Below are 13,268 nucleotides of genomic sequence, written 5' to 3'. Positions count from 1 at the left end.
AAAAAATGATATGATAGTCAATGTAGGAAAGCTAATATTCAACAGATGAATTATTAGGATAAATAAGAATGTTTAGCACGGTTTCTGGATACAAAAGGACAATTAAAAACTCAATTACATTTAAACACCAGAAAAAATCTATTAGAAATATAATTTTTAAAAAATTGAATGTAACACCCAAAATTATGAAGTATCTCAGAAAAATGTAACAAAATGAGTTTATTCAAGAGATCTAAATACATGTAGGGCTTTTTTATGTTGATTGGCAAGACTCAGTATTGTAAGAATGGTAATTCTGCCCGAAGAGTCATTGAAATTTCAGTGTCCCCAACAGAGTTTTTCTTTGAATTTAAGAAGCTGAATCTGTAATGGATATGAAACAGCCAAGGTCCAAGAATATCCACGATACTCCTGAAGAAATTAAGGTTGCTACAAGACATTAAAGTTTACTCTACATTTACAGTAATTGAGATAGTGTTGAACTGACAAAGGAATAGAGAACAAGACCAGTTGAACAGAACAGAGAATCCAGAGTCAACCTCCTGCCCCATATATGTGGACTTCCAGGGCACTGCAAATCAGTGGGCAGAAAAGATGGTTATTCAAAAAATAGTGCAAGTACAATCCAATTGGAAGAAAACCAAAGTCAAAACATATAAAAAATTAATTCCCAGTAAATTAAAGATTTAAATATGACAGGCAAAGTGATAAAACTTTTAAAAGACAGTATCTGTTAACAAAACACAAAAAATTCAAACCAGAAATGAAAGATTAATCAATTTGATTATATCAAAATGAAAAAGTTCTATTTAAAAAAGATGTCAAAAAATGAAAATATAAACTACACACTGGGAGAATATAATAGTAACATATATAATTGAAAAAGGATTAATATCCAGAATGCATAAAAAAATCTTTTAGATCAATAAGAAAAAGAAATCTCAACAGAAAAAAGAGCAAAAGATGTGAACAGGTATTTCATAAAAGAGAAACACACACAACCCATAAGTATATGTGAAGAAGTCAAATTCATTAGTAGCGAGGGAAATGCCAATTAAACCATAATAAGATATCATTCATATTTACCAGAATGGAAACATTTTAAAGTTGGATAGCACCAAATGTTGAATGATAGGGGTTATGATAGGGGTTATAGGAGATAGGAGAATGATCTATCCTACATAGCTAGTGGGAATTGAAATGGCTACAATCACTTTGAAAAACATTTTGGCCTTATATAATGACAATTGACAATAGTAGTCAACAGGAAAGTGGAATGCTGGTGCCTACCAGCAATTCCACTCCTAGGAATGTATCCTTAGAGAAAGCTCATGCACGTGTTGATTGAGAGACAAGTGCAAGAATATTAACAGCAACGTTATTTAATAATGATAAAAACATAGAAGCAACACAAATTGTTCATCAGTAGTGAGCTGGATAAACAAATTATGGCATAGGCATACATTGATCTCTTTTATAGCAATGAAAATTAAGGAACCCTAGCTGTACTCATGAGTATGAATGAAGTGAATCTCAGAAATGGAGTATTGAGTGTAAAAAGCAAGTCACAGAAAAGTAAATATTATATTATTCTGTCTTAGTCGGTTCAGGCTGCTGTAACAAAATATTGCAGACTGGGTGGCTTATAAACAACAGAAATTTGTTGCTCACAGTTCTGGAGGCTGGAGGTCCGAGATCAGGGGCCTGCTGGTTGGGTGAGAGCCTGTCCGGTGGTAGACTTCTCCTTATGTCCTCACTTGGCGGAAGGGGCTTGAGAGCTCTCGGGGCCTCTTTTATAAGAACACTATTCTCATTCATGAGGGCTCCACACAAATGGACCTCATCACCTCCCAAAGGTCCACCTACTAATACCATCTCCTTGGGGGTTAGGTTTCAACATACGAATTTTGGGGGGAACAAAAACATTCAGACCATAGTACATTCTATTTGTTTAGAGTGTAAATTATAAATTAAATTATACCTTGTTAAATTATACCTTGTTAAGCTCTATATACATATGTGATAAAAATATGAAGAAAAGGATTGAACAATTATCACAAAATTCAGGATAGTGTTGACCTGGGGTGGATTGATGGCGGAGTGATTGGAAAAGGCACAGCCTGGGTAAGGGAGCTCTTAAAACATTGACAGTGTTTTGTCACCTAGGCTACATCCTACTAGGTACACAGGTGTTCATGCTATTATTTTTCAAACCGTGTGTTCATAATATACACTTTTCTATTTGTGTGCTATTTTCACATTGAAATGACTACAAAGATGAAGGATTTGTTAAAAAAATCAGATGTTATGACTCTTGGTCCTTTTACCTTTTAACAAGGAATCAAATCGGTAGTGTTCTTGATTTTGAAGAGAGATTTTTTTTTTTTTTAAATAAAAAGCTCTTTATTTGGAAATAATTTCAAATTTACAGAAAAATTGCAAGATTAGTACAAAAAACCTGTTTATCTTTTATATAGATTCACTTATTGTTAACATTTTATCTTGTCTTTTTGTTAAAGAGAGATTTTTTATCATCCCTCTCTCTCTCTCTCTATTTTTTTTTCTAAATTATTTGAGAATAAGCTGCAAACATCACACTCCTTTCTTTCTAGAGACTTCATTGCATATTTTCTAAGAAAAAGGACATTCTGTTACATAACCACAGTACATTGATTAACTTCAGGAAATTTCGAAACCACTTTACCATCCACATTTCAATTTGTCAACTGCATAATGTCCTTTATAGCATTTGTTTTTTTCCTCCACTAGAGGTTGCAGTGTACTTATCGTATTTAGTTGTTTCTTTAGTCTCTTTCATCTGGAACAGTTCCCAAGCCTTTCTTTGTCTTTTATAACAATGATAGTTTTAAAGAATGCTGAAAAAAAATTGTTTTTAAGAGAACAATTCTTATTTTGGATTTGTTTGCTGTTTTCTCATGATTATATTCAGTTCATGATCCCAATCCAACATAAATGATCTTTTTCTCAGAGTATCACAACTTGGGTGCATAGTATCTATCTGCCTCTCATTGGTTTTATTTTGATAATTTGCTAAGGTGTTTGTTGCAATTTCTCTACTATAAAGGAGAGACATTTTTAAAAGGCTTTCTTTGGATAGAGCTGTTGGTGGGCTTTGAACCCTGCTCCCGTCTCAATAGAGGTAGACATGTGATTTCCTCCTCACCTCAAGTCAAAAGAGAGAGGTTTCAATGAGACCACGTGGAAAGCTTAATATGTGTCCTCTGATTTTACCAGGTCACAGTTCACTGGTGTCTGACTTCTTTTCAGGAAATCTAGATGTTAAGAGAAAGGCTGGCGTGCTGCTTGTAGGTGGAGCAAAGGAGAGCTCCTAGTAGATTGGAATCAGCCTGTTCTTCCAGAATTTGTTTGGCAACCAGTGCACAAATGTTTCCCATGAACCAGAAGTGAAAGAGAGCCTCTCAGGCGTCATTGCATGATCTGATTCAAAGGCCACATAATGGGCGAACAGGCTCAGAGAGGAGAAGCTGGCAGTCCTCTCGAACTCCTAGTGGTTGGGAATGAATGAAGGGATGGAGTGCATCCTTTCAAGTCAAGGGAACCACAGAGGACTTCCAACAATGGTTTGTGGGGGGTGTTTTCGAAGTACCCATGAGGAGCCCTCAAAGAGAGTCAGCTTTAAATATCTGCAAGCATAGAAAGCATGAACCCATTTTATGACCTTACCTGTAAAATAAGAACATTTACCTTCTCCTCTGGATGAGTTAGCAAGGAAGGTTAGTCACATTCCAATAAGGAAGCTTGAAGAGGGGAAAGAGGGCTGTGCTCCCCTCTTCTATTGAAAGGGGTTAACCCACTCCCAAGCCCATCTGTGGGATAGGACAAGACCTACCATTAAGTTAGCTTCGAAGCTGTCATTATTTTATGGGATCTAACATTTTTATTTAAAATGGAATTGAGACTGTGATTTAAAGTAACCATAGGACCATTAAATATGTAAGACAAAAGTCTTGTGACATGCTTTAGTTTTCATTGAGAAGTAGGGAAGAACATATCTGAATAAATTTTATTTATTTACCTGTCTGAAAAGTCTATTCATTTTAATAGATAATACATTACATGATTTAAAATAAAAATATGAATTTTTTCATCTTGCAAAACTGAAACTCTTGTACCCATTAATCAATAACTCCTCATTCTAGCCCCTGGCCAACCACCTTTCTACTTTCTGTCTCTATGAATTTAACTACTCTAGCTACCACGTATAGGAGGAATCATACAATATTGTCTTTTTGTGACTGGCTTATTTCGCTTAGTATAATATCCTCAAGGTTCATGCATGTTGTAGCATACGAGACCTGACATTTAAGTTCACAAACTTATCCTAGAAAAAGTGCTACATATCTCATTGCTGAATATCACTACATTCACCTTCAAAGTACTCCCCTTGGGAAGCTATGCACCAATGCTGGTGCCTAGTCCACCCTTCAAAGCAATTCTGGAACTCTTTTTCTGGAATGGCCATCAGAGCTGTCATCGTATTACCTTTGATGTCCTGAATGTCATCAAAATGTCTTCCTTTCAATATTTCCTTTCTCTTTGGGTAAAGAAAGACGTCATTGGGGGCCAGATCAGGTGAGTAGGGAAGGTGTTCCAATACAGTGATTTGTTTACTGGCTAAAAACTCCCTCACAGACAGTGCCATGTGAGCTGGTGCATTGTCATGATGCAAGAACCATGAATTGTTGGCGAAAAATTCAGGTTGTCTAACTTTTTCATGCAGCATTTTCAGCACTTCCAAATAGTAAACTTGGTGAACTGTTCATCCAGTTGGTACAAATTCATAATGAATAATCCCTCTGATATTAAAGAAGTTTAGCAACATTGTTGCAACAAGTTCAGGAGCATAATTGTCAGACTTTGTTCCCCATACTGTATTTCACATCCTTGTGACTATTTTGTAACTACCAATTAGTACTTCCTAATCCCATCACGTTTGTCACCCACCCTCCCAAGCCTCCTTCCTTCTAGCAACCATCAGTTTGTTCTCTATAAGTCTGTTTTGTTTGTTCATTTATTTTGTTCTTTAGATCCCACATGTAAGTGAGATCATATGGTATTTGTCTTTCTCAGTCTGACTTATTTCACTTAGTTTAATAACCTCTGGGTCCATCCATGTTGTTGCAAATGGTAAGATTTCGTTGTTTCTTCTTTTTTTCTTTTTTATGGCAGAGTAATACTCCATTGTATAAATGTACCACAGCTTCTTTATCCAGTCATCTGTTGATGGGTACTTAGGTTGTTTCCATATCTTGGCTATTGTGAATAGTGCTGCGGTGAACATAGGGGTGCATATATCTTTTCGAGTTAGTGTTTTGCATTTCTTCAGATAAATACCCAGGGGTGGAAATGCTGGATCATCAAGTACATCTATTTGTAATTTTTTGAGGAACCTCCATACTGTTTCCCATAGTGGCTGTACCAATTTTCAATCCCATCAACAGTGTACGAGGGTTCCCTTTTCTCCAAATCCTCGCCAACATTTGTTGTTTGTTGATTTATTGATGATAGCCATTCTGTGTGAGGTGATATCTCAATGGGGTTTTAATTTGCATTTCTCTGATGTTTAGTGATATAGAGCATCTTTTCATATGTCTGTCCTCTTCTGAAGAAATGTTTATTCATGTTCCCTGCCCTTTTTAAATCGGATTTTTTTTTGATGTTGAGCTGTATGAGTTCTTTATATATTTTGGATATTAACCCCTTATTGGGTATATCATTTGCAAATATCTCCTCCCATTCAGTAGGTTGCGTTTTTATTTTGTGAATGGTTTCCTTTATAGTGCAAAAGCTTTTTAGTTTGATGTAGTCCCATTTGTTTATTTTTGCTTTTGTTGCCTTTGCCCAAGGAGACATATCTAAAACAATATTGCTAAGACCACTCTCAAAGAGTTTATTGCCTATGTTTTCTTCTAGGTGTTTTATGGTTTCAGGTCTTATATTTAAGCCTTTAATCCATTTTGAGTTTATTTTTGCATATGGTATAAGAAATTGGTCTGGTGTTTTTTGCATGTATCTGTCCAGTTTTCCCAACACCATTTTTGAAGAGACTGTCTTTACCTCACTGTATATTCTTGCCTCCTTTGTCATAGATTAATTGACCATAAAAAGGCATGGATTTATTTCTGGACCCTTTATTTTGCTCCATTGATCTATATATCTGTTTTTATGTCAATACCATGCTGTTTTGATTATTACTGCCTTGTAGTATAGTTTGATATCAGGTAGTGTGATACCTTGAACTTTGTTGTTCTTTCTCAATATTACTTTGGCTTTTCAGCGTCTTTTGTCTGAACTAGAAATTCTTAACTGAGGTTATGCCATCACTGAAGGTTTCTTTTGGTCACCAGAGATTCTTTTCAAATATCAGATTAGAGTCCTCAAATATCTGTTTTTCTATCTCATCCTTTGGAATTCTCATTTCTGGTGGCACAGACAAGTAATAGGAAGAAAACTGGTGTTCCAGGAATGGGACTCTCAGTTCAAAGCTGTGGGCAGTGGTATTTCCATCTGTGCGGAGAACATCAAGCAAACAGAGTTTCTCCAGATGTCTCTCACTCTCTTCCTTGGCTTTTTAAGAAGAAATTTTGTGAAAATATCACCCGGTGTAAGTTCATCTGAACCTTCAGAAATCACCGTGCTATCTGTGTTCTTCCAAATGTACTTAAAAATGCAATACATACCTACTGAAGCGTGAACTGTTGTAATAAGTTTTCAAGGAAAATATGACTTCATCCATGACCTGAACCCCTTCCTCAGAATGAAAAAGACTTTATAGTGTTCACTCCCAATATGATTTTCTGTCTTTCTTGGAGCTAGTAAGTAGGGACTGTCTTCCATGTCACTTGCAAATGTCTGGAGAGTGTACTTGAATCTCTTTTAGCTGCCTCAACAGGGTGGCAGCAACTAAGCTGGAATTCAGGCCTCCTGACCAAAGGCATCCAGTCTTTCTGCTTGCCATCAAATGTTTCTTAATAGCATTTTAAAACAAGGATCCAGAATTATGCATGTATATAAAGAAGTAAAAATAACACAAATAAACTTACTTCCCCAGACTAGGATTTCCAGATGGGAATTCCTGCCTGTTCTCAGGATTTTTTTCACTTTCCTGTTCCCGAATCCCGAGATATCAACTATTTTCTGTTCTTCACAATGAATCATTTCCACAAAGTGACGGCTGATACTACCAACCACTTGGGATCAAGGAGCTGATTTTCTCGATTTTCCGACCAACTTTTCTCGGGATTCGGGAACGGAAAAGTGAAAAGAATTCCTGAGAACAGGCTGGAGTTCCCACCTGGAAACCCTACCCCAGACAAACACTAATTATTTTACCTCAAGCAGGTAGTCCTTGTTTGATTGGGTTTTAGTTTTAGGGATTGTTCCCCCGTATTTTGCACCATCAGTTTTTCTCCTCTATGCTGGATCATTTAAAGCACGTACATATCCGTATATTCTGCAATATCTCTCATGTTCTACTCCTCACTCTCCTATATAGCCAAAGTCCTTGAAGGAGTTGTCCACACTTGCTATCTCCAATTCTCCTCATCTTCTCTTCACAATTTCTATTTCAAAACCTGGGAATAGTTCCTTAATGCTGTTTTAGAGGGCATGCAGAGGTTCACCTCTACAGTGATGATTTGTACCATTTCCACTGATGCAACTTTGCCATTTCGTTTTAAATCTAAAACTTCATAGTGTCTCCAAAAGAAAAATCTGCATTTGAAAAAAGGAGTCCGGGTGTGCTTCAGTTAACAAGACCTTTAGCTTCTGAACACGCAGTCCCAGATCTACCTTCTATTGTGTCTTTAAACAAAGGTCTGACTCCATAGTGGTCTCTCCCCAGGAATACTTTTTTATTGGCAGTATCCAATAAAATAAATGCAGACACCCCATCCAACATACAAATTATTTGCTCAGTTCCTCCTTTGTCATAAAAATGAAGCATTATCTCACCATTCACTCTGGTCTAGTAATCAAATTCAAAATGGTGTTGCATCTCCTTATGGTTGTAGATTTCACCACTGTAACAGAGCCACTGAGAAATAAGCATATTTCTTTGTTCGAATTGGCTGCATTCCAAACATGTCGTCAACCACCACCAACCGGTGAAATCCGAAGTGGCAGTTGGTGTATCCATTGACATTCTGAGGACGAAATACATCTGGACATCTGTGCGCAATCTTCATAGCACTCAGACACTAATCGGAGAGACAATTGTCACTGCCCAAAAGGGCCCAAATGGCACACATGCTGAAGTGGAGCTACAGGCTCTCTGGGCAGAAGCAGGTAGGCTGGAGGGAAGAGTGGAGGCAAGGGCTCTGCGCTGTCTCCATTGTTTGTTTTTAATAGAAACATACCTAGATATTGATAGTCTTTTCTTACATAAATGCTAGCAAACTGCATACTTTTCTGTACCTTGCTTTATTTTCTCTCAACAATATGCCCTAGCAATTACTTGACTATTGCATATAGAAATTTTCCTCATTCCTTTTTACAGGTATTTAGTAGTACCTCATTGTATGGATGTTCTGGTACATTGTAAGGGGGAACAAGGGTACTAGGAAAGACTGGAAGCATGGGAAACCTTTTGGAAGAGGAGGTCTTTTATTTTGTCAACCTGTGGGGGAACTTGAGAGTCCCAGAAGAGGCTGACATGATGGTGCCAACAGAGAGATGATCAAACATTATTAACACAAGATTGCTGGTGGTCTTTCATAATAAACCTTTTTGTTCTCTGAGCTGAAGAGGAGCAGTAAGGATTTGAAGTAAGAAATAGGTTTTCCCTTTCCCCCTGGACTTCCTTATTTTACACACCCTCTATTATTCCATTAAGTTTTAAAGCAAGCCTTGAATTAACTTAGAGAACAGCTATCTTTAAAAGAAGAGGAATCTAACAGAGTATCAGGGAAATCCTACTTTTCTTTTTGTGAAACCACTTTCCTGATGGTTGCTATTTCTCCTCTGACTGCTTCCGGAATCAACTCATTGGGCAGATGAGGTGTCCCTTCAGAAGTCTCTGAATTGAGTAAAAATAACTCCAAAGCCCTGTTATACACTAGATCCCAAAATTTACTATGTAGTCTATTTCCGATCTCTCATTATGCTCAGTCATATTATCCAATAAAGCTTACTAAAGACAGTGTCTCAATGAGTACTATATAATAGCGTAGCTGGCAACATAAATATATGCTAAACCCTCAGTGGAGTTAATAGAAGAAAAAATCAGGGAAATGTTTGCTCTTCTGTTTACCTCTCTGTCAGCCCACTTCCTCACCTCTCCTCAAAGAGAAGGGTTGTTAATTGATTGGTCATACTCAATTGGCCTGGTCACATAGAGGATGAAATCACTGTGCTTTAAAAGGTTATTCACAAATCCTGTATAAGAAGATTTTGAAACAGTCTTGAAAAATAACAAAAGTAGGATTAAACAAAAATAGAAACACATTCCTTGTTTTTTGATGGGACTGATCACTATCATAAATGTCAAGTCTCCCCAAGTTAACATACAAATTTAATGCAATTCCAAAAAAAAGAATTCCAGTGAAATTTTTCCTGGCACTGGATCCTAAACTTCATATAGAAAAATAAATAAGCAAAGAATACCAATGAACGTCTTCAAAAGGAAGAGCAATAAGAAGGAACTGGCCTTACCACGTATTAAAAGTTACTATGAAGATCCTATAATTACAACAGTGTGGTGTTGATGCCTGGCTAGACAGACAAACTAATGGAAATGGTTTTAAGTACAGATGGAGAGTTAGTATATGACAAAAGTAGCATCCTAAATCATTGAGGGAAAAGATTAACTTTTAAAAAATGGTGTTAGCCCAACTGGAGAGTCATTTGAAAAAATATATATTTGCATTTATGTCCCTTACTCTACATTAAAATATACTCCAAATAGATCAGTTATTTCAATGTAAAAAACGGAAAACATAAATTCAAGAGGAAGACTTATGTCCATTTCTCTGTAACCTGGACATGAGGAAAACCTTTCTAATTCAAATTTCAGAAGCCATAGAGAAAGATTAATACATTCAAATACATATCTAACACACACACACATACACGCACACACACCGAGGGTGCCAAAAAATGTATACACATGACTTGTATTCATCTTTTGTTATTGGTATATATTGAGTATTACAATTTTAACACAGAATTTTCCTTTCTTAAAATATGTATACATTTTTTGGAACCCTCTATATATACATATACATATACATATACATATACATATACATATACATATACATATACATGTACATGTACATGTACATGTACATGTACATATACATATACATATACATATGTATATACATATGCTTTACCTTAGCAAAAGCATCATAAGTAAAGTCAAAAGATGACAAATGGAAAACTGAGAGAAATATGTGCAGTTTAAAGTACATGAAATAGCTAGTTTCTATCCTAGATAAATAACTCAAAAATCTAGTATTGATAGATGCTACAACATGGATGAACCTCTAAAACATTATGCTAAGTGGATAAAGTCACAAAATATCACTTATTATACAACATTGATATGAAACATCCAGAATAGGCAAAGCTATAGCTACAGAGAATGGATTAGTGGTCACCTAGGGCTGGGTTGGGTATGGGTGGGGGTTGGGAATGAGGGATGACTGCTAATGGGTATGAGGTTTCTTTGTGGTTATTAAAAAATGTTCCAAAATTATGATGATGGTTGCACAACTAATATAAATTTACTAAATATCATTGAATTATGTACTTCAAATAAGTAAACTTTACGATATGTAAATATCATAATAAAACTTTTTTTTTTAAAGATAAAGACAAAAACCCAGTAGGAAAATGACCAGAAATGTTAAGAGATGGTTCACAGAAGAAGATGAAAGGCAAATGCCTTTCAAGCATTTGAAAAAAGTGTTTTAAAAAATACGCAGCATCATTCCTTATAAAAGAAATGCAAATTAAAATATGCTGAAATACTCTTCTTCACTTACCAGATTGGTAGTGTTGGGAGACGGTCCCCAGGGTGTTTCTATATATCTAGTGACAGCTTTTGTTCTCAACTATCTTTTCAAGGATGTTTGTATAGCAAACATCCTGGGAGGACAAAAATAGTGTCTCCCTTTGGGACAGAGAGCAGATTTATTTCCTGACGAAGATAGTAAAGATAATATTTTCCTTTGCGGTAAAGATTGGACAGGTTTTTTAGCTGCCCCTTATAAGAATTGGGGGTTTCCTAAGTTTGGTGTTCCTCTGCTATGACACAAACCCACCTGGGCTCAGCATGCACCTGGGCCACTCCTCCTCATCCCCATGGGACTTCGGGGGCAAGTCGAACTGATGCCAACGTGAAACTCAGGCTCTTGCTGCACCGTAAATAATAGATTCTCTTGTCTCTGACCTAGAAGTCTAATGTCTTCTGGCAGCACCCACAAAACCATATTTGTCTGACTTGTTAGTATACAAGGAGGGTAAAATCTTACACCCTTCCCAATTATTGACCAGCAGAAATCTACAAACTTGGCAGCACACTGTTGATAAGCCTGGGGAGAAACAGGTATTCTTATACATTGCTGGTGGGATTACGGAAGGGCAAAACACCCTGGAGGAAAAATTTGGCAATATTTAACAAAATTATGTGTGCATTTACCCTTTGACACTGTGATCCTTCTGGAAACTAGCTGAAGATACGCAAATACAAAGTGATATGCGCTGTGCTCTGCATTGTGAAATTATTTGTAATAGGAAAAGCTTAAAGACAAGTCCAACTATCTATCCATAGATGACTGGTTGAATAAATGAGGGCATATCCATACATATACACATATGCAAATACTTATACATGTATATACATGTATATACTGTATGTACAGTATAAGTATGTATGTATATATATATACTTTATATGCTTATTTTGTGAAAAAATAAGAATAAACAAACTTTTGAAAACGGAAATAGTTCCTTATAGAGGCTGGGTAGAATGGGTATAGGGAATAAGGGTAGGAGCAAGAATTCTCAGAGTATCTTCTTTTTATAGTTTTGATTTCTGAATCACAATTTACATATTCAAAAAATAAAATAAAGTCAAATAAGAGTGAGGGGATTAGAAAACAGTCGGTAACCACAAGATGGCCACGGGGTTTTGAAAATTAATTTGGGGAACGTAATCAATAATGTTGTAAAGATTTTGTAGGGTATCCGATGGACACGTGTCCCATTTGGGAGACCACCTCTGGGGTGATGTAGATGCCTGATCACTGCACTGTACGCCTGAAGCTGAACAATAATGAATGCCAACTATAATTTTACATATATATGTATATATATGTATGTATATACTTACAAGGAGTGGAGTACAGCATTAGGAACAGAGACAGTGGAAATGTAATGGCTCTGTGCAATGTCAGAGGGATAGTGGATGGGGAAGGGGGGTTCACACAGTGTGAGGGATATAAACGTCTAAGTATTACTTTGTTTTGTGCACCTGAAACTAATAAAAAAAATTGAAAAAAAAAGTCAAATAAGAAAAAACAAACCCTAACATTGAACACAGACACAAACAAATGAATGGAACTAAATATAAAATGTAATCACACTGAGAAAATAATTGAAGTAACTTTGGAACATTTTGTAACATTGTAACATTTTCCACATAAACGCTAAGGAAAAAACTGCAAAAGTATTTTGAACTGCATTCGATAAGTTTATTGTTGGTAATGTTGTTTTCGTACTTTTGTATATTATAAAATATAAAAATATACTTTTGTATACTATAAAACAAGTAAAAATAAGTAAAAATTAATGTTATTAGGGATCACAATTTCCAAGTTAAGCCTAGTAAAAAAGAACTATAATGTTAACTTTGAATTGCACCTACCAATATAAACTGAAATATATGTATTTTTAATTCAACAAACATTCGTTGTATACCTACTGTATGTGTCAGGCATAGTAGATATAACAATGAATAATAAAGGAACAGTCTCTACGATGATATTTATAGGAGATATATATCAATTTCATAATTGCACAAATAATTACAGTGGAATTAAGCCTAGCATTTCGCCAAGAGTGCACACCGTTACCATTCAACATATGAAGTTCTCCAGCCTGAAATTGCAGCCTTATGGTTAAGCCAAAATATGTAGTGCCCACTTTAAGAAAGAATAGGTACTCAGAGTGAGGGGAACTTGTGCCTGAAAAGAAACAACTGGGATCCCTCCACCTGTGTG

At 36.0% G+C, this 13,268-nt stretch overlaps 1 pseudogene across 1 annotated transcript; it reads right to left on the bottom strand.

The window, feature by feature from the left end:
- Positions 1-6,382: 6,382 nt before the first annotated feature.
- LOC308496897 (asparagine synthetase [glutamine-hydrolyzing]-like) lies at positions 6,383-7,000 on the bottom strand (annotated as a pseudogene). Its single transcript has one exon. The product of its transcript is annotated as an asparagine synthetase [glutamine-hydrolyzing]-like (transcript).
- Between the last annotated feature and the right edge of the window lie 6,268 nt (positions 7,001-13,268).

This window comes from Rhinolophus hipposideros, assembly GCF_964194185.1.
Source record: "Rhinolophus hipposideros genome assembly, chromosome: 4".
NCBI classification, from domain to species: domain Eukaryota; kingdom Metazoa; phylum Chordata; class Mammalia; order Chiroptera; family Rhinolophidae; genus Rhinolophus; species Rhinolophus hipposideros.
Note: the sequence above shows the minus strand (reverse complement) of the source record. Positions and strands in the feature narration are given on the sequence as shown.